A 25,708-nucleotide genomic window follows, 5' to 3' on the forward strand; every position below is an offset into this window, starting at 1 on the left:
GGGGTATGAAGTTCATCCCAAACTGATCAGGTACCACACACTCTGCCAAATTTAGTTTTCTGGAGGTTTTTAGGCCATCAGTGTTTCTTGAATGAGCTCAGGGAATGTTATCTGGGCATTAACCTACATAGCTCACCAGAAGTATGTCTAGGTAGCTAGCTGCTGATTCCTCCCACAGTTAAACTTCCAACACAGGTTACACAGGTGATGGACTGTCTACATAATAAACACAATACACTGTGAGTCGGCCTCAGGATACTCTACAGTAGACTGGAGAAAATATATTACAGTATATGCTCCAGAAAGACAAACAGCCTCTGATCATCCAATTGTAATACGATCTGAAAAAGAAGCATTAAAATAATCAGTGCTGCATACGAGGCTCTTCAATCAGCAAAATGGACTTCATGACCATCATAACAACTAGAACTTCGGGGGCAAAAAGGGCCGCCAGACTGAGTTTGTGGGCATCCACATTGTGGTGTGAGATACTTTGCTCACTGGTCACACAGGGTTACCCTACAGTGGTGTAGTCTCTTTAAGCACCTCTTTGTCCTTTCATTTCTTGATCAGTGTAAGAACTTCCTTTCACCATCCTCCTCCTAAGGCTTTATTGATACCTCATGACTGTGCTGAGGAAGGCTGATGGGCTCCCAATTGTCCATTCATTCCACTACCACTGTTCTAATTGTGGCATTTCCCCACTGGGAGCATCCCTTACAACCCAAAGAACAATTACATGTATTTAACACAAATCTTCTCACAATACATTCATTAATAACAGTTAACACTATCTTACATGTGCATTGGTCTGTAGGGGCCCACACATAAACTCACATCAGTCCATAGTCCAATATAAGAGTTATTTCCTCAAAGTAAATTTTGACAATGCTCGTGGGAATTTCAAAGCATCACAGTGACTTGTGTCCCTGTGTGCACAAGGACTAGAAAAATGTGAAAAACATGAGTACAAATACTCAACACACTCTGACCAATGGATAAAGCCTTTTTTCCCAGTGAGAGATGGTCTAGACCTGTTTGTTCTTGAAAGAATAGAGACCTAGTTGGAAAGTCAGTTGAATATGTTAAATAAACATCAATGTGAATATGAAAATCTAGCAAATTTTTCTGCCTTCTTCCTGTCAATACCCAGGTATTCATGGCTAGATTGGCTTGGAACATGAGGGTGGTTGTTGGGTGTCCAGGTGATCTCCATTCCTTTCCCCTCAGCACGACAGACAGGGCTTCCTTATCTACTACCTAAGGAGGAACCCTCTATAGTTTAATTAGGTTTTAGCCCAAACCTATCCTTATTGCTCTTTCCTTTTTGTTTTCTGTGGGAACAAAGCTCAGTGTACCTCTACAATAACTGAATGCACTTGAACAATAGGTAGTATTTTATCTGTAATCACAGCCATCAGTCATACAGCAGCAATTTCCTAGTGACACAGACGAGTGGGTAATAACCAAGTAATATTTTTCTTAGATTTATGGGGTTTTCTACTCTTTATGTCTAACTCAAACTACCTACACAATTCAGCAGGGGCCTCAGGGACATAGCTAAAGGATCACGTGCCTCCCTGTCACCAAAGCATTTAGAAACATGATCTGTATACCAATATTGTGGACACTGGATTCTTATCTATTCTGCAAATCTATTTTGAGGGGTAAAGGTTGGGCTGAAAGACCCACATCCCAGAAGACTGTGGAGCAAATGAGAATTTGCCTCATGGCACCCTTGAAAGGGGGATAGGAAGGCAAGTAGGACATGGTAAGGTGATCTGCCACATTCTGATGAGATGTGTTTCAAGTTTTTCCCCGTGTGACCTATAAAGATATGTGACCTATAGTCACCAGGGCAAAAATGCAAAGTGAATACCCTACACATGGATAACATCAGGGAGTTTCTCCATTTGGGACACCTGTAAGTCATAAAATCACTGCATTCCTGAAGGAAACTTACTGTCCATCACCAATCACATGCTTCTCTGTAATACTCAGACTTGTATGACTGGAGACTCATGATATATTATGAGATGAGATATAATGGTATGGATTAAATATTTGTGTCCTACTCTCCCACACCTCACCAAATTCATATCTTGAAGCCCGAACTGCCAATGTTATGGTATCTGGAGATGGAGCCTTTGGGAAGTAATTAGGTTTAGATGAGGCCATGAGGGCAGGGCCATCATGATGGGATTTATGCCTTTATAAGAGGAGGAAGAGACATGAGAGGTCACTCTCCATCACGTGTGGACACAGCAAGAAGGTAGCCATCTACAAGCCAAGAAGAGGGCCTTCACCAGAACCAAATCTGCCAGGGCCTTGATTTTGGACTTCTCAGACTCCAGAACTATGATAAATAAATGTCTATCATGTAATTCAACCATTCTATGGTATTTTGTTATAGCAGCCAAGCTGAATAAGACAGATGGGACAAATGACATAAGTGCAGCAGCTTCAGTAAGCTTCACTCATGACTCTGAAGTTACAAGTACAAAGGAACTAGTGTCTGACTCACACAGGAAAAAGCTGGAGCTAGAGCTGCCCTTAGCAGAAGGTACAATAGAGTGCTGACTTGGGCGGGGGAATGGGGTAACTGGGTGATGGGCACTGAGGAGGGCACTTGATGGGATGAGCACTGGGTATTATACTGTATGTTTGCAAATTGAACTTCAATAAAATAATAATAAAAACAAAAATTAAAAAAATTTTTTAAAAGAGTGCTGACTTGGGAGCACCTGTAATTCACGCCTCCCAAAGAAGAGAAGGTTTTGTTCTCCATGGTCAACATGCGGGCTCTGAGGAAGGAAATGTGTTGGGGCTTTTCTCCACCTTCATGAGGAAGGGACAGCATATAACTAAGAGCTTCAGAAAGCTTTTCTTATGTCTTGTGGAATTTTTGAAACACAAGGTACAGTATTTGAGATACACAAAGTCAAGAACCTGTGGCTGTAGCAGCCACTGCCAAAGGTATCACAAAAGGGTGGTTTGGGAGTGAGCTGCACTTTTGCCACATGCAAAAGAGAGGACCGCACTTCTCATGTCCACATGTGGATGTGATGATCATGAGTGGCATAAGATTGTGCTAAAAGGAAAGCACCCAGAGGAGTATGTGGAAAGAACAGAAGGAGCCAAACCAAAAGGTCAGTCACAAAAGGCCGAAGTTGAGTATGAGTCAGGTGGAGAGTCAAAGAAAGGTGTATTCCTAAAAACCTGCATTGAACAGGATTCTGAATACATACCCTCCTAGGTAAAACAGTGGCAGAGGCTCCAAAGGCCAAGACAACAAATACCAAATATTCCCATAGTGTACTGTGAGGTACGAGGATGCCTGTTATGGACTGAATTTTGTCCTCCAAAATTCTTATGTTGAAGCCCTAACCTCCAATGTGACTTGTTTGGAGACAGGGCTTTAAGAAAGTAATTAAAGTTGAATGAGGCCATCAGAGTGGGGCCCTAATTCAATAGGACTGGTGCCCATTTAAGAATAGGAAGACACCAAAGTGCACACACACACTCTCTCTCTCTCTCTCTCTCTCTCTCTCTCTCTCTACGCATCACACAGAAGAAGCCATGTGAGGACAAACAAGCAGACAGCCATCTACAAGCCAGGTAGAGGGCTCATACCAGAGACCAACCTTAACATTTATATCTTGGACATCTAGCTTTCAGAACTGTGAAAAAAATAAATTTCTGTTGTTTAAGCCACCCAGTCTGTGGTATCTTGTTATAGGGAACTGAGCAGACTAATACACCATCCTGCAAAAAAAATGGACCTATACAGGTTCTCTTGACATTAGCCCATCACTCACCACAGAAATCTACAAGAACTGAGGAGAAAGGAGAAAAGAGTTCAAAGGTATCAGTGTGACAGGCATTTTCCCCATAGTCATGAAGTAGGGAAAAGGACTATTGCCCCCCTGCCACAAAAATCACTAACAAAGAGCTTCAGAACAGTTGAGTAAGGCCTCTAAAGATTAAGGAAGACAGGAACTAGTGTCTGACTCACCCAAGTAAAATCAAGAGGCTGAGGCTAGTGGTACCCCTGGATAAGGAACGTAAAAGCACATCTTGAGAGAGGGCAGCACTCCCACCATTTACAGAAAATATATCTCTGGTTTTCAGGGTTTATATATAGATTCTAGGGGCAAAAGTACTCTGAAAATCATTTAAATACCAAGAGAAGCACAGGAAAAAGCAAAATGACCCCAACAGAGGTTAAAAAAAAACACACACACACAAAGGCTATGGACTGAGGGAGAGTTTCATGACCAGAGGAAAGGCATTGCATTCAGCAGGGGCATAAAGTCTTAAGTCCCTAAAAGATGAAATGAAAATGTCTCCTAAAGAGCATCCACTCAGAATTTCCTCCATATCTCAGACATCAGACTCACACTACAATTTAGTCAACTAGGCAAAGGTGGGCTCTTCTCCCTAAGCCTTACACTGTCTGGGAACCACATCAAAGGGGGTAAGAATGAGCAACTGTATAACTAGGGAGAAGTTGTATAATTGCTCATTGATTTAAAAAAGGCAAAACAGTTGCCTATTCTGAACTCCACATCCATATATACACTGTTTACAAGACTCCAATCTTTAAGTCGTCCCTAGCTGGGAATGGAAGATATTTCTCAGTGTTCAGGAACACAGTTTTCATAGGAAAGAGAAAAAGTGTCTTCTTTACTGTCTTTTTGACCTTACTTATATCAGCCCCATAGGAACTCAAGTGAAGACATTGATCAAATTCCAATAGGACTATGCTCTTTAAAAACCCAAAAGCCACTGAGGACTACAGGGGATCCATCCATGTTTCCACTATTTGCTACTACAAGGTAGAAGACAATGACAAGCTGTGACTTGTCAGCTCTCTATATATTTTCTAGTGTTTTTTTAAGGGCCTGTAAAATAATGAAAGAAAAGACCTTGAATCCTGACATGTCACATTACAACAGGTAAAACCAGAACAAAAAAGCAGAAACTGGTATCGGACAAAATGAAGGGCTTCCCACACCAGCAGGTCCAAATTGACTAGATCTCTGAAGCTATGCTGACATCAATAGCCAGCAAATACCAAGTCTTTACAAGGGGTCTTTATATGTCCCAGATATGAGGGGTTTGTATGTACCCCGATAACTCACAAAATGAGTGAGATGGGATAAATTTACCCATAGGACCTACAATAAAGAATAGAGTGGGGGAATATGCTGTGCACCAGACAGATCCCTGAAAGTCTGTCTTGAACAAGATGTTGAAAGCAACTCATCCTTGATAAGTGTTTTGGCAGAAGCTTAAAAGGTGAAAAATATAAATGCCAAGGACCCCATATTCTAAGGTAAAGTACTGTATTATCTTGCTAAGCAACAAACCAAAACTGAATCAACAGCAATAACCCACTCACCCCCTCACAGACATGAAAAACTGAGGTAGAAAAAGGCAGAAAACATTGGAAGGAGTTATTAGCATGGAAGCCATTGTTGGGCCTCATCCCTTTTACCTAACCTCATAATTAAGGATTCTACTTAAATGTAGAAATTTAAGGATTCTACTTAAATTCCCACAGCAGGTGCTGTGGAAATGGCACAATTAAAGCCTAAACTGACTTTCATAAGCATTTGCTCCACCAAGAGCATTGGTTGATTGGTTGTCCTCGCTCATTTTTTTTAAAGAATTTAAGCAATCTTTCAATGACATCTGCCTTTCTGGAATGACATGGGGATAAATGGTCCATTGAATGTCTCTTGAAGTTCCTCACTGCTGAGTACTATGTGCTGTAAAGTTGGCACTATGGTCTGAGGAGATGTGGTCACCGAATACAAATAGAAAACACAATCCGACTAATAGTCCTTAAATACAATTTTCCATCTGCTGTGCTCACAGGATTGCTAGTGCCATAGTCAGAAAAGGAATCAACTGCAATTCATGCCAGTCATAACTCTGAGAGGACAATACAGCACCAGTTCTGGCACATCTGTTTATGGACCCAAGAATCCCCTCTGTACTTGACTGTGTAGCTGGCACTCTAATAAGCACTTTCCCCAGGCTTCTTTGGCCTCATGTACTAAAATCTTGTTTTCAGGCCAGGTCCTGAATTGAAAATAGATCATCATGCTCTATGCAATAGTCTATCCACTCCACCATGGCCCTTTCCTGGGCAGCTCAAATGGATGAGCTTCTTGATTCAACTGATTTTCATCCTAAGAGTCCCTATTCACAAGCACACACATAGAGCACAAATAGGGGTTGTGTGTCTTGTGCAATTGGCTCATGTTGTTTAGCTAAACAGAGGCTGGGCCAAGCACCAGTTCATGACCCAGCCTAGAGGCAGCTACCAAGGAGTCAGTCGAAATACAAGATATATTTCAGGGTAATATTTTCCAGTGAAAGCACCACAGACTGAATCTTCACCCACCAAGAATTCCTTTTCCATGCAGAATTGGTTTTATCTAGGTTTGCACAGTTTTTTTTTTTTTTTTTTGGTTTTCTACATCCCACTACACTCCTACTTTTATTAACAGATTTACCATCAAGATCTAATCAGATTCAGGCATCTTTAAGAATGTGGGTCTATCTGGACACTTTTTCTTGTATCTCTGAGACATCTCTAACACTTGATTTGTTTCTTCTTTGTATATACCACTTTCTCTTGAAAACAGATGTTTCTTGGGGGGAATAATCACATATGTTGTTGGGATTCTCATTTTTAACCCATCCCTTGATAGGAAAGTCAAGGCTTCATAACCCCTGATCTTGCTTTGTCACTCTGTTAACTCCATCAGCACCTATTAATATGCCAGAAACAGCTTTTTACATGGGCTATGTTGGGTAATAGTTTCAGGCAAGCACCATGAACAAACCCCAAGGCTGATATTGCCTAATGGCCATATCTTTTTGCTCCAGGTCTCACTCTGCATAAATGTCATTGACACTTTTTGTCAAAACACACTGAATAGGTAACTGTCACTAAGGGAAAGGTGATCTGTACAGTTTTTGTATATTTTCTAAGGCAAGCTGTTGGTGAACTCTATGCCTTTCCAATAATTTTATGTAATGGACTAGGTAAGATACCTATGTGATATATATAAAGTCTGTCCAGTACTGAACAAGATTATCATATACTCTTCAAATTTGCTCTTCTAGAGGGTTAAGGACACCAGTTCTATTGAATAAACTTGGGGTTGTTATCTAGGCATCAGCCCACATGGTTCACCAGGACTTACCTGGGCTGCAGAACAATGATTCTTGGCAGAGTCGATCTTCCGGCCTGATTACTTAGATAATGGAAAGTTTCTCTAACAAAGATAATCCACTGTCTTTAGCTCTTCCAATCAGAATAAGGTCATCACCTAATAGTACAATAAATTCTCTGGTGAGAATTCCTATTTTATAGATTTCAGCCTATCAACTGGTGAGGCATCATGGAAAAGTTTAGGTTGCCTTAGATAAGCTCTGTGAAGGCAAACTGGTTCCCATGACACGGATGCAGAGAATTGAAGAAAACATTAACAGGTCCACCAATGCCACTTCATTAGGTGCCATGACCTTCATAACCTCTAAGTGGAGGGGTTATGAGTAACACTGCTGCACTGAGCGTGCACTCCAGCACAGTGTCACATGAAATACCATAGGGTTTTTTTACTGGTCACACAAAGCTATTTTGTAGCATGGTATAGTTTTCTTAAATATCTATGCAACTATCAATTCCTTGATCTGCGGAGGGACCTTCGTTCACTCCCTTGCCCCATATTCCCATATCCTACAGTATCTACTGATAATTTGTGACTATGCCGAGGAAGCCTGATGCACTTCCAGTTGCCCACTCACCCCACTATCACTATTCCTTTGTGGCACTTCCCGATTGGGAACATCCCTTACAATCAAGATAATTACACTTACTACACCTCTTCCCACACTACAAATCTTATATGTATATTTGCTCAAAAGTGCCCACACTTCAGTACACATCAGTCCACAACCCAATCTGAGAGCGATAGCCACATCTGAGGTAAAATTTTTACCATACCTATGGAAGTTTCTAGGAACTACGGTGATTTTTGCCCCAGTACCCACAACAGCTAAAAGGTTAAACAACTCTGAGTGCTATCAAGCTTCTAACACATCTTGACCACTGGGTAAAGCCTCTTGTTCCAGTAAAATTAGAGATGGCTCTCAATCTGTACCCTAGACCTCTTTGCTCTTAAAAGAAGAAAGCTCTGGGTAGAAAGGTGGTATAGATTAAATTAGATAAACAACAGATTTAGCACAAATCTCAGCAAAGGATCTAGGTTTCTTACACTCTTCCTGTCATCAGCAATTCTACTTCCTGTAGAAGGAAGGTGTGTGTTCTCCATGGAGGACACATGATCCTGAGAGACTGTGGTGAGCTTTTGCTACATCTTAAGCAAATAGCATCCACCTCATTTTCAGGTGTTCAAATGTCACATCCTCAAGAAAATCCTCCCTGATTACTCACCCACCCCAAAACTGCACTGGCAAAGTTCTATGTTAAGTGATAGAATATACAGACCACGTGTCACTTCATGGTTGCATAGTGATATGAGCATTCCCTAAGTTCCTGATAGCACAACTAAAATTTTAGCTTGTGAAAGGCAGAAATATGTACCTTTGGTTAATGAAGTCTCCCAAATAACAGTGCCTGAGACACAGTGGGCACTCAAAAGTATTCCTGAAATTAAGTATTTAATGTAGTATGCATTTTGAAGGTTTTAATTTCTATGATTATTGAATAAGACATAGCATAGAAACATAAAAACATTTAACAATAAAAAATAAATGTGATGACAAAATTTTGGACTATGGGCAGGAGATAGGGGAAGACACTCAGGGACGGATGACCTTTCCTGGGGCTCATAGTATCACATTCTCAAAGGATTGTCTATGTATGGATGAGGTCGGTCCCACCAACCAAATACCAATCTACTCCACCTTGAAGAAGGGTTCACACCAAACAGAAGTAGAAGCCCCATAAGTGCCTGCACCTTTTCAGCAGTACACAAGCTCCACCACAAGAAACACAATCAAGTATTTGATTTCAGACCAGGGGGAGTGCTTCAAATATGTAAATAACATATGGACATGGACCTACACTGTAAAAATTAAGGTTGCAGTAAATGAAGGTGCTATGGACAGACATATTTTTGAAAGTCTGTACTGAATAAGAAGTTGAACACACACCTTCCTCAGGTAAGAAAGACACTGGCAGAGGCTCCAAAGGCCAAGATAAAAATAAATAAATAAATGTAACATTGTATATCAACTCTACTCAAATTTAAAATTTAATAATCAAATGAATAATAAAGTGTCAGGCCACCTTGCAAAGAAATGGATCCAAATAAATTAGACCATCACTCAACCCAGGTCTAGAAGAGTCTTTAGTCAAAAGGAGAAAAGACGTTTCAGGAGGAGTTGTTGGCATGCTGGGAATTTCCTCCACTCATGAGGAGGGATGGAGATTGTTTCCCAGTTGCCACAAAATCACTGACAAAGCACTTCAGAAATACTAACTAATATCCATGAAGGTTGAAAGAAACAGAACAAGTAGAAACAAAGGATCTGGACTCATAAGACACTTTCTAGCATAGTTCCCTTCCTTAAGCTGAATTTTCTGATCTGTAACATAAGATTAGTAATTCATATTACATATTTTCTGGGTTTCTCCAGGTCCTGGGTTTCACATTACCTCTTCCAGTATCAAGATCTTCCAAGATCTTCCAAGATGTTGTTTTCAGGACCAGCTCATTACTGATCCTTAACTTTACCCTATACCCAGTGGATTTCTATTTTTTTAAAGGTTTTATCTATCTATCTATCTATCTATCTATCTATCTATCTATCTATCTGAGAGAGAGAGCACACACATGAGCAAGGTGAGGGGCAGGGGGAGAAGAAGACTCCCCGTTGAGTGGGGAGCCCAACCTGGAGCTCGATCCTGGGACTCCAGGATCATGACCCGAGCCCAAGGCAGACACTTAACTGACCGAGCCACCCAGGTGCCCGACCCAGCAGATTTCTTCACCTAGTGACAACCACATAATCAGTGCCTCAAAATTACACTCTTATTAAGTATTCCCTGAGGATTCGCTCATCCACTCTGACCCCACTATAGAGTAAATCCTGTGTCCTTCTTTGGGCCCTCACAGCAGTATGGATTTTTCTTTCAGAAAAAGCACTTTACATTTTTATAATTACACAATTGTCCCATAAATTACTGATAACACCCTTAAAACTTGCTCTTTTTTTATTTTTTGAGAGGCATTTATTTTTTTAAAAGCTTTTATTTATTCACAAGAGACACAGAGGCAGAAACACAGGCAGAAGGAGAAGCAGGCTCCCTGCAGGAAGCCCAATGTGGGACTCAATCCCAGGACCCCGGGATCACACCCTGAGCCAAAGGCAGACACTCAACCACTGAGCCACCCACACGCCCCAGATTTTCACTCTTAAAGCAGAAACACATCCCTGTGGTTAGTTTTTCCTACCAAATAATAGTGTGTGGTACATATAATACTTGAAAGTATTCTGGAAATGACATATTTAATATAAGATCAAGTGTTGGGAGATCAATTTGTATGAGTGTGACCAGGACAAAGCATTAAAAAGTGAAAAGCAATCCAAAGAATAATGGGTCAATGACAGAATTTCCCATCATGGAACAAGAAATGGAGAAAAATATTTGAAGATAGATGGATTTGAGGGGTTCAAAGAATCACATTCCCTGAGTGGCTGTCTCTATATGAATTAGGCCTGTTCCACAAGCCATATGCCAACTCCCGCAGCCTTGAATTTTTGAGACTGTCATAGAAAAACACATGTTCCTGGTCAATGGGGAATGCTAAAGAGAAAATACATATAAGCTGGAGCTCTCACTCAAGCTCTTTCCCCCAAACATAAATGGCAATCATGTTTAGCATCTTCCCTTCTCTCATTCTTAACTCACTCTCTCATTCTCATTCCCTTCTCTCATTCACCCAAACTTGACTACATGTACAAATGACAGACCATCAAAACTTGTCCATGTTCAACTGGAGACTACTTTCAGAATTCAAATGGTTCCAAAACACCTAGGTCTGGAAGAAACATTTATGAATCCCAGCTGGATGAGCTTACCACACATCCTTTACTTTGAACTCTTACATTTTTTACTGAATCTAACATTTGATTTCTATGGTTAATAAGATCTAAATTCTAAGTCTCAGAAGCTGTATTAAGATCTTACATTTATCATTTATTTAAACTTCAATCCATAGAGAAAATATTGAAATATATCCTATATAAAGATGAAGCAACTGAGGCAGAGAAATTTGTCTCTCCCAAAGCCATCAGGACAATAAGCAGAACCTAAAACACTGATATGCTCTTAAACAAGAGGAAGAGGAGGTTTCACACCATAAGAAAGCATCAGTTCATGTCCTAAGCAGATAAAGCTCCCCTTTCATAGTTACTCTGAGAATATAGCAATACCCAGACACTACCGCTTTACTTCAAATAAGCAGAATACAAAAGGAAATGCACCTGCAGGACCTACATTTAAGGCTGTAGTGAGTGAAGTTTCTGTGAGATAGACTCATCCCTTTAAGTATATATTGAACAGGATGTTAAAAGCCAACCACTTTTCTCTTGTAAGAGATATGGCAGAGACTCAAAAGATAAAGCAACAAATACCTAATACAACCATATTCTAAAAGGAGGTGCTAGGCTATGTTGCAAAAAGGACCAAAACTTGTTCTGTTGACACATTATCCCATGGCCCCTGCCAATGTTCGGTTAGAAGGAATATAGGATTTCTGATGAGAGTTGTGGTAAGCATATATTCAACTATCATGACTCTGGGTCTCCTCCCCCCAACTCTCAAAGACATAAACACTCTATTTAAATAAGAGGCTCCCTTCTGGGGAACTGCCACATTTAGAACCCAAACTGACTTGCTTTCTACTGGGAACTAAGCAGCAATCACCCCTTTCTATTTTTTAGTTTCTTCTATGAGAATCCAAGCCATTCTTCAGTGAATAGTACCAGCTACCTAGCTATTCTACAAAGCAGGAATAGCCCAGAAAACATCCAGGGAGCTCAAAATTCTGGGCACTTCTTCCTATATACCAGGCAATGCTGTCTGATTGGAAGCAGTCAATGAATGTAAACACAAAGTAAAGTTCAAGTCTATTGCAAAAATTCCCCAAACTGCTCCAAAAATGGATTTGGCAATAACATAGTCAGAAAAGGTATCTACTACAGTCCATGACCAATGGTACACTTGAAAGAACAGAATACCAGCTCTAGTATTTCTGGCTATGGGACACAGAGAGTCTCTCTACTTGACTGTGGAATTGGTGCTCTGCACATTTCCAAGATTCCATGGCCTCAAGCAATGGAAAACTCTGGGTCTTGTTTTGAGCCAGGTCCCAAATTACAGATAAATTACCATGCCTTGTTGCATGGACTCTCCAGTTAGCACTGGTCCTAATCTGGGCATGACATGTTTGATGAGCTTGTTGATTCCACCAAATTTCCCTCAAAGGGTCCCTACCAATGGTCTCATAACACATGAATAGATGGTATGCATTTTTAGCATTCTGCTGATAATGTTCATTCCAACAAAGGCTAAAAATTGATCATCCAGCCTTTCAGCTGCCAGCCACCAGCCCACACTGCTAGGACATTATCAGTTGCACATAAGTCAGTAAAAATGCAGCAAGATTCATTCAGATGCTTATTCTCCAGGATAAGCATCATACCTAAACTGCACTAATTGAGCAGAATTCCCATCCCAGGCACAATTATAAATGATTTTCTTTGGTGTTATGCAGCTACACTGGCCCATATCCCCTATTGGACTTTAATTTAGTTGGTAAATCCACAAACCAGGCCCAGGCATCCACAAGAAACTTGGTGTACCAAAGACACCAAGAAGCCTGAGTTGATGCTCCAACCTTTGCATCTAAGACAACCATATCTGGAGAGTGACAAGGTACATTTTCCTGTAGCTGCGAGATACCATTAATGTCCACTTAATTTATTTCCTTGATACAGCACTTACAGTGTAAATATGGAGGCTTATGTGCCATAACCACTTCATGGGATTCTCATCTTAACCAATCCCTTGATAGAGATGTGAGGGTATAAAAACCCCTGCTCTTGATGTGTTGCTCTCTTAATGTCCATCATTACTCACAAACAAGCCAGCATTGGTCTCTTAAATGAAGTACACCCAGTGGTGGTATCAGGCAAGACCAAAAACAAAAGCACATAGCTACACTGTAGGGAGCATAGCATAATGTACAGATGTGTCAGAATCACCATGTTGTACACCTGAAACTAATTAAACTCTGAGTTTGTGTCAACTTTATTTCAATATAAATAAATACAGCAAAAAAAAAAAAAACCACAAATGGCAACATTACCTTGACATACTCAAAGACATTAAGTTGTCAATATCGGATGTCATATTAATGACTTAATCTCAGGAATACTTTCAAGTACCTAGTGGCATTAATAGACTATAATCCATTGTTTTACAGATGTAAGAATGTGAATAGTTGAGTACTAGGAAGGGAAAACAAGATCCCAAACGGTGTCATTCCCTTACTTGGGTGGCTGCTGTTCCTTAATATGTAAAGGGTTAATCTTCTAGTGCCAATTACAAGGAAATTGGACCCACTATCTAAGACAGACCATCCACTACTCTTGTCACTTCCAATCAAAATAATATCATCCATGAAATGGTACTGAGACATGTCTGATGAGGTACTGGTCTTTTCTAGGTCTTGACCTATCTACTGGTGAGAAATTATAGATTTTTTAAAAGATTTTATTTATTAATTCATGAGAGACACACAGAGAGAGGCAGAGACATAGGCAGAGAATGAAGCAGGCTCCCTGTGGGGAGCCTGATGTGGGACTTGATCCCAGGACCCTGGAGCCAAAGGCAGAAGCTCAATCACTGAGCCACCCAGGTGTCCCAAAATAATGGATCTTAATTCCACATTAATGTATAAAGTAATGTGACCCATCAAGGCAAATAGACTTTACTCACATGGGTTTGAAGGAGTCTGAAAAAACAATTAGCATGTCCCACCACTGCACACAAGACCCTTCAGTATGTACAATGTAGTCCTAAAATGTTATGATATCTACAACTACCAGGGCAAGGAGGTCTGCTTATTGTAATCTATAATAAGGCCCCAAGTACCCTTTGTTTTCTTCACTGGCTGCCTAGGACTACCATGAATGTTATAGTCCCTTTTTTTTTTAATTTATGATAGAGAGAGAGAGAGAGGCAGAGACATAGGCAGAGGGAGAAGCAGGCTCCATGCACTGGGAGCCCGACATGGGATTCGATCCTGGGTCTCCAGGATCACGTCCTGGGCCAAGGGCAGGCGCTAAACCGCTGCGCCACCCAGGGATCCCTGTTATAGTCCCTTTAAGCATTTAAGCACATCTACCTCTTTTATTTCCTTGGGCAATGTAGAGGCTTCCAGTTATGCATACCTCAAATCAGAATCCTACACTGCTGTATTGATACCTCATGGCTGGGCTGGGGATGCCTGGTGGGCTCCCAGTTGTATACTCATCCCACTACCACTATTCTATTATTCCATTTACTGCTGGGAACATCCCTTACAATCAAGAGAAGAATTACACATACTTAACTCTCCCACAATACACTCAGCAGTATCAGTTACAGTAATATGTGTGTGCATTGATAAGCTGTGTATTGGGATCTGACTGGGGGGTGTCCTACACCTCCACCTACTATAGAATTAAGTTTTATATTCTGCATGTGGATAAAAAGACCCTAAGAAAGGGAATGTGGTAAATATCTCCACCACAAAAACTGAAGAACAAAGATTATTTCTCATTTGCTTCAAGCAAGTAACAAAAAGCTTCAGAAAGTTTGTCTTATGTCTTATGTAGTTTGTGAAAAACAGAAGAATTAATATTTGGCTCACATAATCAAGTCAAGAACCTGAGACTAAAGCTGCACCTGCTGAAAGGTATAGCAATAATGCTGGTTCAGGAGTGAAGTGCACTTCCATCACATGCAGAAGAAAAGACTGTGTTTCTTGTATCCACATGACAACTCTACAATCATTGAGTGGCCTCAGACTACACTAAAATGAAAGCAATGAAAAGTGTACATGGAACATTTTCTGGAACAGATCACATATTAGACCAGAAAAGAGGCCTCAACAAATTCAAGAAGACTGAAGTTGTACCATGTACCTTTTCTGTCCACAACACTATGAAAGTAGAAGTCAACCACAAGAAAAAATCTGGAAAGATCATAAACACATGGAGGTTAAGTAACTTGCTACCAAAAAATAAATGGATCAACCAAGAAATAAAAGAAGAAATTAAAAAAATAGATGGAATCAAATGAAAATGAAAACAAAATGGATCAAAATCTTTGGGATTCAGCAAAAGCAGGTCAAAGAAGGAACTATACAACAATACAGGCCTACCTCAAGAAGAAAGAAAAATCTCAAACAACCTAAACTTGCACCTAAAGGAGCTAAAAAAAGAACAAATGAAACCTAAAGCCAGCAGAAGGAAAGAAATAATAAAGATTAGAGCAGAAATAAATGATATAGAAATTTTAAAAATAATAGATCAATAAAACCAGAATCTTATTTGTTGAAAAAATTAATAAAATTGATAAACCCCTAGCCAGACTTATCAAAAAGAGAAAAGACCCAAATAAATAAAATCATATGTGAGAAAGGAGAAATAACAACCAATACCACAGAAATACAATCATAAGAGAGTATTATGAAAAACTAAATGCCAAAAAATTGGACAACCTTAAAAAATGGATAAATTCCTAGAAACATATATATTACTAAAACTGAAACAGGAAAAATTAAAAATTTGAACAGATTGATAACCAGAAAAGAGATTGAATCAGCAATCAAAAAACTCCCAACATACAAAAGTCCAGGACCATATGGCTTCACAGGTAAATTCTACCAAACATTTAAAGAAGAGCTAATACCTATTCTTCTCAAACTAGTCAAAAATAGAAAAAGAAGGAAAACTTCCAAATTCATTCTATGAGACCAGCATTACCCTAATACCAAAACCAGATAAATCACCACAAAAAAGAAAACTATAAGCCAATATCTCTGGGAAACACATATGCAAGAATCCTCAACAAAATACTAGCAAACCAACTCCAACAATACATTTAAAAAAATCATTCACCACCATCAAGTGGGATCTATTCCTGGGTTGAAAGTGTGGTTCAGTATTTGCAAATCAATCATTAATGAAAGAAAGGATAAGAACCATATGATCAAAAAAAAAAAAAAGAAGAACCATATGATCATTTCAACAGATGCAGAAAATGCATTTGACAAAGTATGATATCCATTCTTGATTTAAAAAAAAAAGAAAGCTGGGGATCCCTGGGTGGCTCAGCGGTTTGGCGCCTGCCTTTGGCCCAGGGCGCGATCCTGGAGTCCCGGGATCAAGTCCCACGTCGGGCTCCCGGCAGGGAGCCTGCTTCTCCCTCTGCCTGTGTCTCTGCCTCTCTCTGTCTCTCTGTCTATCATGAATAAATAAATAAAATCTTTATTATAAAAAGCCTCAACAAAGTAGGTTTAAAGAGAACATAACTCAACATAATTAAAGCCATATGAAAAATCCAGTTAATATCATCCTAAATGGAGAAAAACTAAGAGCTTTTCCTCTATGGTCAGGAACAAGACAGGTATGTCCACTCTCACCACTTCTGTTCAATATAGTACTGGAAGTCCTAGCCTCAGCAGTCAGGCAACAAAAGGAAATAAAAGGCATCCAAATCAGCAAGGAAGAAGTCAAACTTTCACTATCTGCATATGACATGATACTCTCTACAGAAAACCCAAAAGACTCCACCAAAAAACTGTTAGAACTGACAATCGAGTGCTTCAGCAGCACATATACTAAAACTGGAACAATACAGAGAACATTAGCATGGTCCCTGCACAAGGTGACATGCAAATTCATGAAGCAGCCCATATTTTTGAGGCTTTGACACCTCTAGAAAGATTTAGGTGCTCTCTGGAGATAAACTTTTAAATGTTTTGTATATTTTCTCAATTAAATCTCTTTTCAAAAGTGTCTGTAGAACAATAGAAATCTTTGACTTCTGAAAAAAACCCGATAAATTTAGTAAAGTCACAGGATACAAACTAACTGTACAGAAATCTGTTTCATTTCTATATGCCAATAGTAAAGCAGCAAAAAAGAGAAATTAAGAAAACAATCCCATTTACAATTGCATCAAAAACAATAGGATACCAAGAAATGAACTTAACCAAAGAGGTGAAAGACCTATACTCTGAAAACTATAAAACACTGATGAAATAAATCGAAGAGGACACAAAGAAATGGAAAGACATTCCATGCTCATGGACAGGAAGAACAAATATTGTTAACATGTCTATACTATCCATAGCAATCTGCACATTTAATGCAATCCCTGTCAAAATACCAATAATATTGTTCGCAGAGCTAGAACAAACAAACCTAAAATTTGTACAGAACCACAATAGACTCCAAATAGCCAAAGCAATCTTGAAAATGAAAAGGAAAGCTGGAGGAATCACAAATCTGGACTTAAAAGTATATTACAAAGCTGTAGCAATCAAAATAGTATGATACTAGCACAACAAGACACATAAATCAATGGAACAGAATAGAAAACCCAGAAATGAACCCATAATTATATAATCAATTAATCCTAGACAAAGCAGGAAAAAATATCTAATGGGAAAAAGAATGACTTTTCAACAAATGGTGCTGGGAAAACTGAACAGCCACACACAAAAGAATGAAACTAGGAAATAGTTTCCTACACAGGAAAGGAAACAATCAACAAAACTAAAAGGCAACCTATGGAATGGGAAAAGATAATTACAAATTGTATCTGATAAGTATTCAAAATATATTTTAAAAAACTTCTAAAGCTTAAAGCCCCCAAAAATAAATCATCCAATTTAAAAATGGACAGAAGACATAAACAGACGTTCCCCCAAAGAAGACATCTAGATGGCCAACAGACACATGAAAAGATGTTCAACATCACTCGTCATGAGGGAAATGCAAATCAAAACTACAATGAGATATCATCTCACACCTGTCAAGAGTGGCTAAAACAACATTACAGCAAAAAACAGGTGCTGGTGAGGATGTGGAGAAAGGGGAACCCTCTTACACTGTGGTGGGTACAAAACAAACCAGTTCAGCCACTCTGGAAAACAGTATGGAGAATTCTCAATAAGTTAAAAATAGAACTACCCTACAGTCCAGCAATTGTACTATTAGGTATTTTGTACCCAAATGATACAAAAATACTGATTCAAAGGGATACATGCACCCCAATGTTTATAGCAGCATTACCTATAATAGTCAAATTATGGGAACAGCCCAAGTGTCCACTGACTGATAAATGAATAAAGAAGATGTGTTATACAGATACAATGGAATATTACTCAGACATAAAAAGGAATGAAACCTTGCCATTTCCAATGACAAGGATGGAGCTGGAGAATATTACGCTAGGCAAAATAAGCCAGTCAGAGAAGACAAATACTGTATGATTTCACTCATACATGGAATTTAAGAAACAATAAACAAACAAGCAGAGGGACAAAAATAAGAGAGAGAAAGAAGCAAAATCAAGAAACAGACTCAATTATAGAGAATAAACTGATGATTATCAGAGGAAAGGTGGGTGGATGGTGGGTGTGCTAAATAGGTGATGGGGATTATGGAGTGCACATGCTGTGATGAGCACAGTGTTGTATGGAAGTGTTGAATTACTATATTGTATGCCCAAAACTAATTTGACACTATATGTTAACTAACTGAAATTAAAATAAAAACTTTAAAAAATTTTAATAAAAGGGCAGCCCTGGTGGCTCAGCGGATTAGAGCTGCCTTCAGCCCAGGGTGTGATCCTAGAGACCTGGAATCGAGTCCCACGTCAAGCTCCCTGCATGGAGCCTGCTTCTCCCTCTCTCTCTCTCTCTCTCTCTCTCTCTCTCTCTCCGTCTCTAATAAATAAATAAAATCTTTTTTAAAAATTTTAATAAAAAATAAAATAAAACAGGTGTGCCTGGGTGGCTTGGTCAGTTAAACAACTGACTCTTGATTTCAGCTCAGATCATGATCTCAGAGTTGTGAGATCGAACCCTGAATCAGACTCCTCACTTGGCATAGAGCCTGCTTAAGATTCTCTTTCCCTCTGCTTCTGTCCCTCCCAACACCCTCCCCCCGTCCCAGCCATCACAAGCACACTTTCTCTCTCTCTAAAAAATAAATTTAAAAAATTAAAATAAAAAAGAGAAATTTAGCTATATAAGAGTAACCAGAAAAGCTATGGGAATATCTGGGTTTTCCTCCCAGACCTGGGAAGAGGAGGTCCCCAACATAGTCCCCATAGGGAAAAGAAAAAGAATAAAGTTGATTTCTTTTGTATCCCATTTATATCAGATCAATAGAAACCAGAATGAAGAAAAACTGATCAAATTCTAATTTGATAATGCTCTAAAATTACATGACATTCCAGAAGTCATACTGAGGACTGTAGGAGAGCCATAAAGCCATCCACGCTGTAATATCTGATATCACAATGTGGAAGATAATGACACATTGTGACTTGTCAGCTCTCCACTAATACATTTTTCTAGTACTTTCTCAGGGTTTTCTGAAATGGCAGAAAAACTACTTGGACCCCAACATGTCTCTTTACATTAGGAAAACAGGCTACAAATGTGGAAACTGGTGTATGACAGAATAAAGGCTTCCTCACAATGGTGGGCCTGGCTTGACTAGGAAGCTGAAGCTATGGTGAAATTAACAACCAACAAATACCAAGTCTTTTTAAGAGGGCTCTAAATATATGAAACAGGCTCCCTCAGAAAAATCACAAGGCTAAACACCCAGGCTTGAAAGTGTAGAGACACTATCACACTAGAGATAACCCAATATATAAATTGTCTCTAAGAAAAAAAAATAATAAATTGTCTCTAAGAACAACCAGGAGGACTCAGGCCTAGGGAGAAATGAAGGCAGTCACACATGTGGAAGCTCTGCATTCTCCCTGACAACTCCAGTAAGATAAGAAAAAGTATACTGGCTCTTCCTCACTTTATCTGACCATGACTTTCTGAAAATTCTGTCTCTTTTTTCTCTGCTTCACCGCTAAACTCCCCTTTCTCTATTTTTCACTACTCCTCTCCTATTTTCGCTCATTCTGTCTAGTCATACTTACAAAGTATGCACTGGTTCTCTAACTTGAGTCAGAACCCCAAAGCTGCAAGGGGCCTGTGATATTTAGTATCAGGAGTTGTATTAAGGCTTTATATTTACCATCCTGTTTCAGTTTCACACATAGTGAGGGTCATGAAATATCTCCCACCCACACTAGAGGAAACTAAAGCCAATGTCAGAGAGATTAAATCTCTCTCCCACTGACACAGAGCCAACAAACAGTAGGTGTCAAATGGGAGTAGGAAGAAATTTTTCAATATTCAGGAGTTGGGGGTTATGATTACTATTCTAGATTGGGTTTCCAAATGCTTGGAAATGACCATCAGGTTATTTAAAAGTAAGCAAGTAACTGCTGGAACTTCCTAAGATCTCTTCCCATACAAAGGAAGAACAGATCCTCAAGCTAATTTTCATATGTAAAGAGAAGAAAGTTATTTTCTCTTTGTGCTCATGAAGGCAACCTCAACAATAACAGAACTGCAGACACAGCAAACAAATTGCCATCAGAATACACTCTGAATCAATTGGACAGCCAGGCCAACATAAAAGGACTGTGGACAAGGACTCCATTCTGGACTATTCGAAAGCCCAAGGCAGGAGATTATGATATATGGGGAGTTCTCAGCTATGAACAAACCTACTGTTCTAGTATTTTTAATTAGACATTGAAAATATGAAAAATAAAAAGGCCCCCTAAGAAAATCCAGTACTACAACAAATTTTCCTGCTTGACATGGGGAGGAGAATTTCACATTAGAGATGATCCTCCAAAAATAAAAAGAGGGTTTCTAACCTAGAGAAGAGCTGAATGCATTCACGTATGTGGCAGGGTATGCATACAACCTGATATTTCAGAGAAAAACAGGATGAAGAGACACTGGGTTACACCCATATTACACCCACTTTATCTTCCTGGATTTCTCCTAGTATAAATCCCTGTTCTCCTGTCCTTCCCCTTTTTGCTCATTGTCTATTTTTCCCCATGTCTCTCAGGTTCTCATTCACTATGCTGAGTAATATCTACAAAAAAAAAAAATGCAGTGGTTCTCACACGGACAACTGGATTCCAATCATTCAAGGACACTTTTATAGCAGTGGCTGGGCTGGGAAAATCCTAATGGAATCTATTTCCACATACTCATCTTCCATACATGTGGTTTCCTAAATTAGATCTGCCCTCAAATGACCATGGAACACATCCAGGTTCTCCTCCCATCCTTTTCACTATCAACTTGTCCCATTTTAGCCTGAAGGATCAACTATATTTTTCCAAGAATACACTCCAGCCTTAGAAGCCTCTGGAATTAAGAAGTCAAAAATTTTACCAAGTAAATTTCTCAGAAGTAGCTGACACCTTGAATACCCACTCCATGCAGAACCTGACACCAGGGCCTAATACAGAGATAGAACTGTCTGAGATGCCACCACCATTTCATTGCAAATTTGGGATCACACTTCCTACCTGACAACTAGAAACCTACCATGTCATGACCCAGAAGGCAGTAGGTACAAATAGAGGAAATGGTTTTTGCAAAATTCCAGGACCACACATGGATTGACTAGAACCACAGCTACGGTGAATTCAAAAGCCAACAAATACCAATTTTTTCAGGGGGCTTTAAAAAACATAAAAGAGGCTCCCAGAGAATATCCACTAGCCCAAATATCTTACTTGAACATTAATGGAAGGAGATAAGCCAATATAAAAATTCTCTCTGACAACCACCAGAAGACCTCCAGTCCAGAGAGAGCAGAAGAAAGTCAGTACGCTGCAGGGTCTGTGTGCAAATTGCCTTCCAAAATATGTAAATTAGGCAAGGAAATGTACCCACAGTACCTATAATTAAGGGTACAATGAAGGAAAGGGCCATGGGTCAGACACATCTCTGAAAGTCTGTCTTAAACCAGACATTGAAAGTGACTCATCCTCTGATAATAAGCATTGGCTGAGGCTCCCAAACTCAAATAAATGCCTAGAACTCTTTATTATTTTTAAAGATTTTATTTATTTATTCATGAGAGACATAGAGAGAGAGGCAGAAACATAGGCAGAGGGAGAAGCAGGCTCCTCGAGGGGACCCCAATGTGGGACTCGATCCCAGGACCCAGGATCACGACCTGAGCCAAAGGCAGCCGCTCAACCACTGAGCCACCCAGGCGTCCCTAGGACTCTTTATTATAAGGTGAAGTACTATGTTAACTAGATAAAATCTGACCAAAACTAGGTCTTCTAGCATTAACCCACTAAGTGGAAGTGGAAGAAAGGAGGAAAGAAATTTTGGAGGGAGTTATCAGTGTGATAGGCATTATCTTCACCGTCCTGAATCCAGGCCTCCTCCCATCTGCCCCAATCTCATAATCAAACATCTGGGAGAAATGCTACATTTAGAGGTCAAACTGACTGAAAAGAGAAAGGGCTGTGTAGAACGGTGGTGTTGAATGATGTGCTAGAAAAACAGTCTGAAGAGCACAGATTTCAGAAGGAGGTCTAAGTCTCTTGATCCTCTTCCTGTCATTAGCAATACAGATGTGGCCAGACAGGCTTGAAACATGGGGTCGGTCATAAATAACCAGGTGATCTTCATTCCTTGTCCTCCAGCACAGCTGGCAGGGCCAAGGAGCTAGGTGCACACCCTCCCATTTGGCATTTTTTCAAACACAAGTGTCAAATCATTTTTTCCACTCACCATACTTATGGACCTCAGTACATTCTGCATAAACTACTGCCCCCTGTCACCAAATACTTCATCAATGAGATCTGCTACTGCCCCTAGGTCCTGTTCTATACTTGACTAGCCAACCTGCAGGATCATGCCTGTATTTTTCCAAAAGGGCACTGTGACCTTACCAGCCTCCAGGGAAAAGGAGTTCAAAATCCCATGGAGTCAATCTGCCAAAAACAGGTGGGACACAGCCTGTAACTTTCCCTCTTTTATAGTAAGACAAACTTATTAACTTCTGTAGACCTATTGGAGCAGCAACAATTGTTCTCTTAGGAACACAGAACACTTTAGTTTGGGAAAGACAGCTACACAGGAGACACTGTAAAACCACTTACCTGTTTCAAGTATGGTAACTGGCAGGTAAGCTGTGAACTTTGGAGACCATAAGTCTCCTTGCTGGTGGGCATCCAAGGCCATAGAGGATAACATCTTCAACTTGCCAGTCTACAATACATCATAATACCATGAAAGTGTTGGACATCGGGTGATTTTTTTTCTCGGATACCATGTGAACATTCACAATTCAAAACAGAACACATTACAATACCTGTTACATATTAGTACACAGAGTAGATGGTAAATTGGGCCCGCAGGCCTCTCAATGACAAAATCACTTTTAACTTTTCCTCTTTTTACTACAAGTTATCTCGGCAGACTTCAGACACTTTCTGCAGAAACAGGTATTTTTATGCAAACACCACAATAGGAGCTTTCTGGAGACCATCTACTCTCCTCAGTTGGAAGCCCAGGATACAAAGGGGAGGGGGCCATAGAGTGGGAGAGACTGGTACTAGTAAGCATTGGTTTACACATACTTTCAGCCATTCTCTGGCCCACAAAAATGTATTTTTTAAAATAGTTAGGCATCAGTTGGATAGGTGATTTTCATTCTACCTGTACTTGCCTAACCCTCCAAAATGTTTCAACAGATAACATACACAATGGGATCCCAGAAAACCTATCTTACTCCTGAACTGGTCCACACACCGTAGAAGAGGTTGGACTGTGGGAGGACACTTATGCTCCCCCTCACCCACCATGCATTTAAGAACATGCGACCAGACCCTAGGGAGCCACGCCTCTCATAACCTGGCTCACACTGCTCTACTGATCCAGGGCAGCCCTGATCGCTCCCGATCTAATCTTGCTATGCTACCAGACAGATCAGGAGAGTCTCATCTCATTCACTGATCCAATCAGGGTCAATCCAGGTACCATGGATCCCTGGTACCTCATCCATTTTAACACATAATTCACAATCTCCTAGTAGGGGAGCCTGCTGACCCTCTCACTCACCTAGATTACAGGATGCACTACGAGATCCTGAGGAATCTATCTGAGGCACAAACCTGGCCAGAGTGCCCTCTTGTCTAATAAAAGGGCATCATAACTTTTTGGGCCACACATTCCAGACCAAATCTGTCATCTCATGCACAAAGACATGCAAGGCCAAGGCCAGAGCCCAAATTATTATTCCACTAAAAACACACAAAAGAATCTTAATATTTTGACACTTCAATACTTACAAAAAGAGTTAAATGAAGAATGAAGCAAAAGTGCTAGCTTCCCATGATCCTTGTCCCACACACCAAAACAATGACAGGGTAACAAAAGGGTAGCTCAAGAGCTCAGAGCAAGTTGTATGATACCCCCCTTGTGGAGAACTACCTCTAGGCTCCAGCTGAGTGCTTTTCTATCCTGCAGCTCTATGCTCACATGAGAGCAGTGCAAAAATCCCCATATCTCAACAGACTCTGAGAGGATGAGGGTTGGAATAGTTGACTCAGGGCAACCTTTCAGAAAGCTTCACTAATGTTCTCTAGATTCATGTAGAAAGAGTAGCAGGAGCTAGAAAGACAGAAGGAGGCCAGGCACCTAGGTGGCTGAGTCAGTAAGCACCTGCCTTCAGCTCAGGTCATGATGTCAGGGTCCTGGGATCGAGCCCCGAGTTGGGCAATCTGCTTCTCCCTCCCTCTCTGCCCCTCCCCCCAGCTTGTGCATGTGCTCGCAGGTGCGCATGCATTCTCTCTCTCTCTCTCTCTCTCTCTCTCTCTCTCTCACAAAATAAATAAATAAAATCTTAAAAAAAAAAAAAGACAGAAGGAGGCTGGCTGACATGGGAGAGAACTGCACATCCCCCAGCTGCAGAAGAAAGAACTGTATTTTCCAAAGTTCACATGTAGACCTGAAAAACCACCAGCAGAGGGCATTTTGTCAACTTTCATGATTAGGGAGCAAAGATTATTCCCCTCTTGCCTCAAACTAATAGCAAACAATTTCCGAAAGCTTGATGTGTGTCCCCTGGAGTTAGGGCGAGAGTGGGACTAGTGTGTACTCACAGAAAGGAAGCTGAAAACCTCCTGAAAGGAGGTAGGAACCAGCTGGCTCTGAAGATACGAGAGAGGAATGGCTCAGAGCCAACAGCCCTTCTAACACCTGCTGTAAGAACAGCTGTGGTTTCTATGGTCTACATACAGACTCTGAACAAGGGCGTAGACTAAGATTGTCTTAAAAGTAAAGCACCCAAGGGACGCCTGGGTGGCTTAGATAATTAAGCATTTGCCTTCAGCTCAGGTCATGATTCCAGGGTCCTGGGATCAAAACCAAGCCTGGCGTTGGGCTCCCTGCTCAGCGGGGAGTCTGCTTCTCCCTCTGCCCCTGCTCCTCCCCCCACTCATGCTCTCTCTCTCTCAAATAAATAAATACAA

The 25,708-nt window shown here is 40.3% G+C and overlaps 1 non-coding gene and 1 pseudogene across 1 annotated transcript; one reads left to right on the forward strand and one right to left on the reverse strand.

Annotated features, from left to right (window-relative positions):
• The window catches only part of LOC112655258 (centromere protein N-like), a 57,282-nt pseudogene extending 33,865 nt beyond the window's left edge, over positions 1-23,417 (reverse strand).
• LOC112655962 (U6 spliceosomal RNA) lies at positions 16,924-17,025 on the forward strand. Its single transcript, XR_003133994.1, has one exon. It is a non-coding gene; the product is annotated as a U6 spliceosomal RNA (small nuclear RNA).
• Positions 23,418-25,708: the final 2,291 nt, after the last annotated feature.

Source organism: Canis lupus, chromosome X (assembly GCF_003254725.2).
Source record: "Canis lupus dingo isolate Sandy chromosome X, ASM325472v2, whole genome shotgun sequence".
Taxonomy (NCBI): domain Eukaryota; kingdom Metazoa; phylum Chordata; class Mammalia; order Carnivora; family Canidae; genus Canis; species Canis lupus.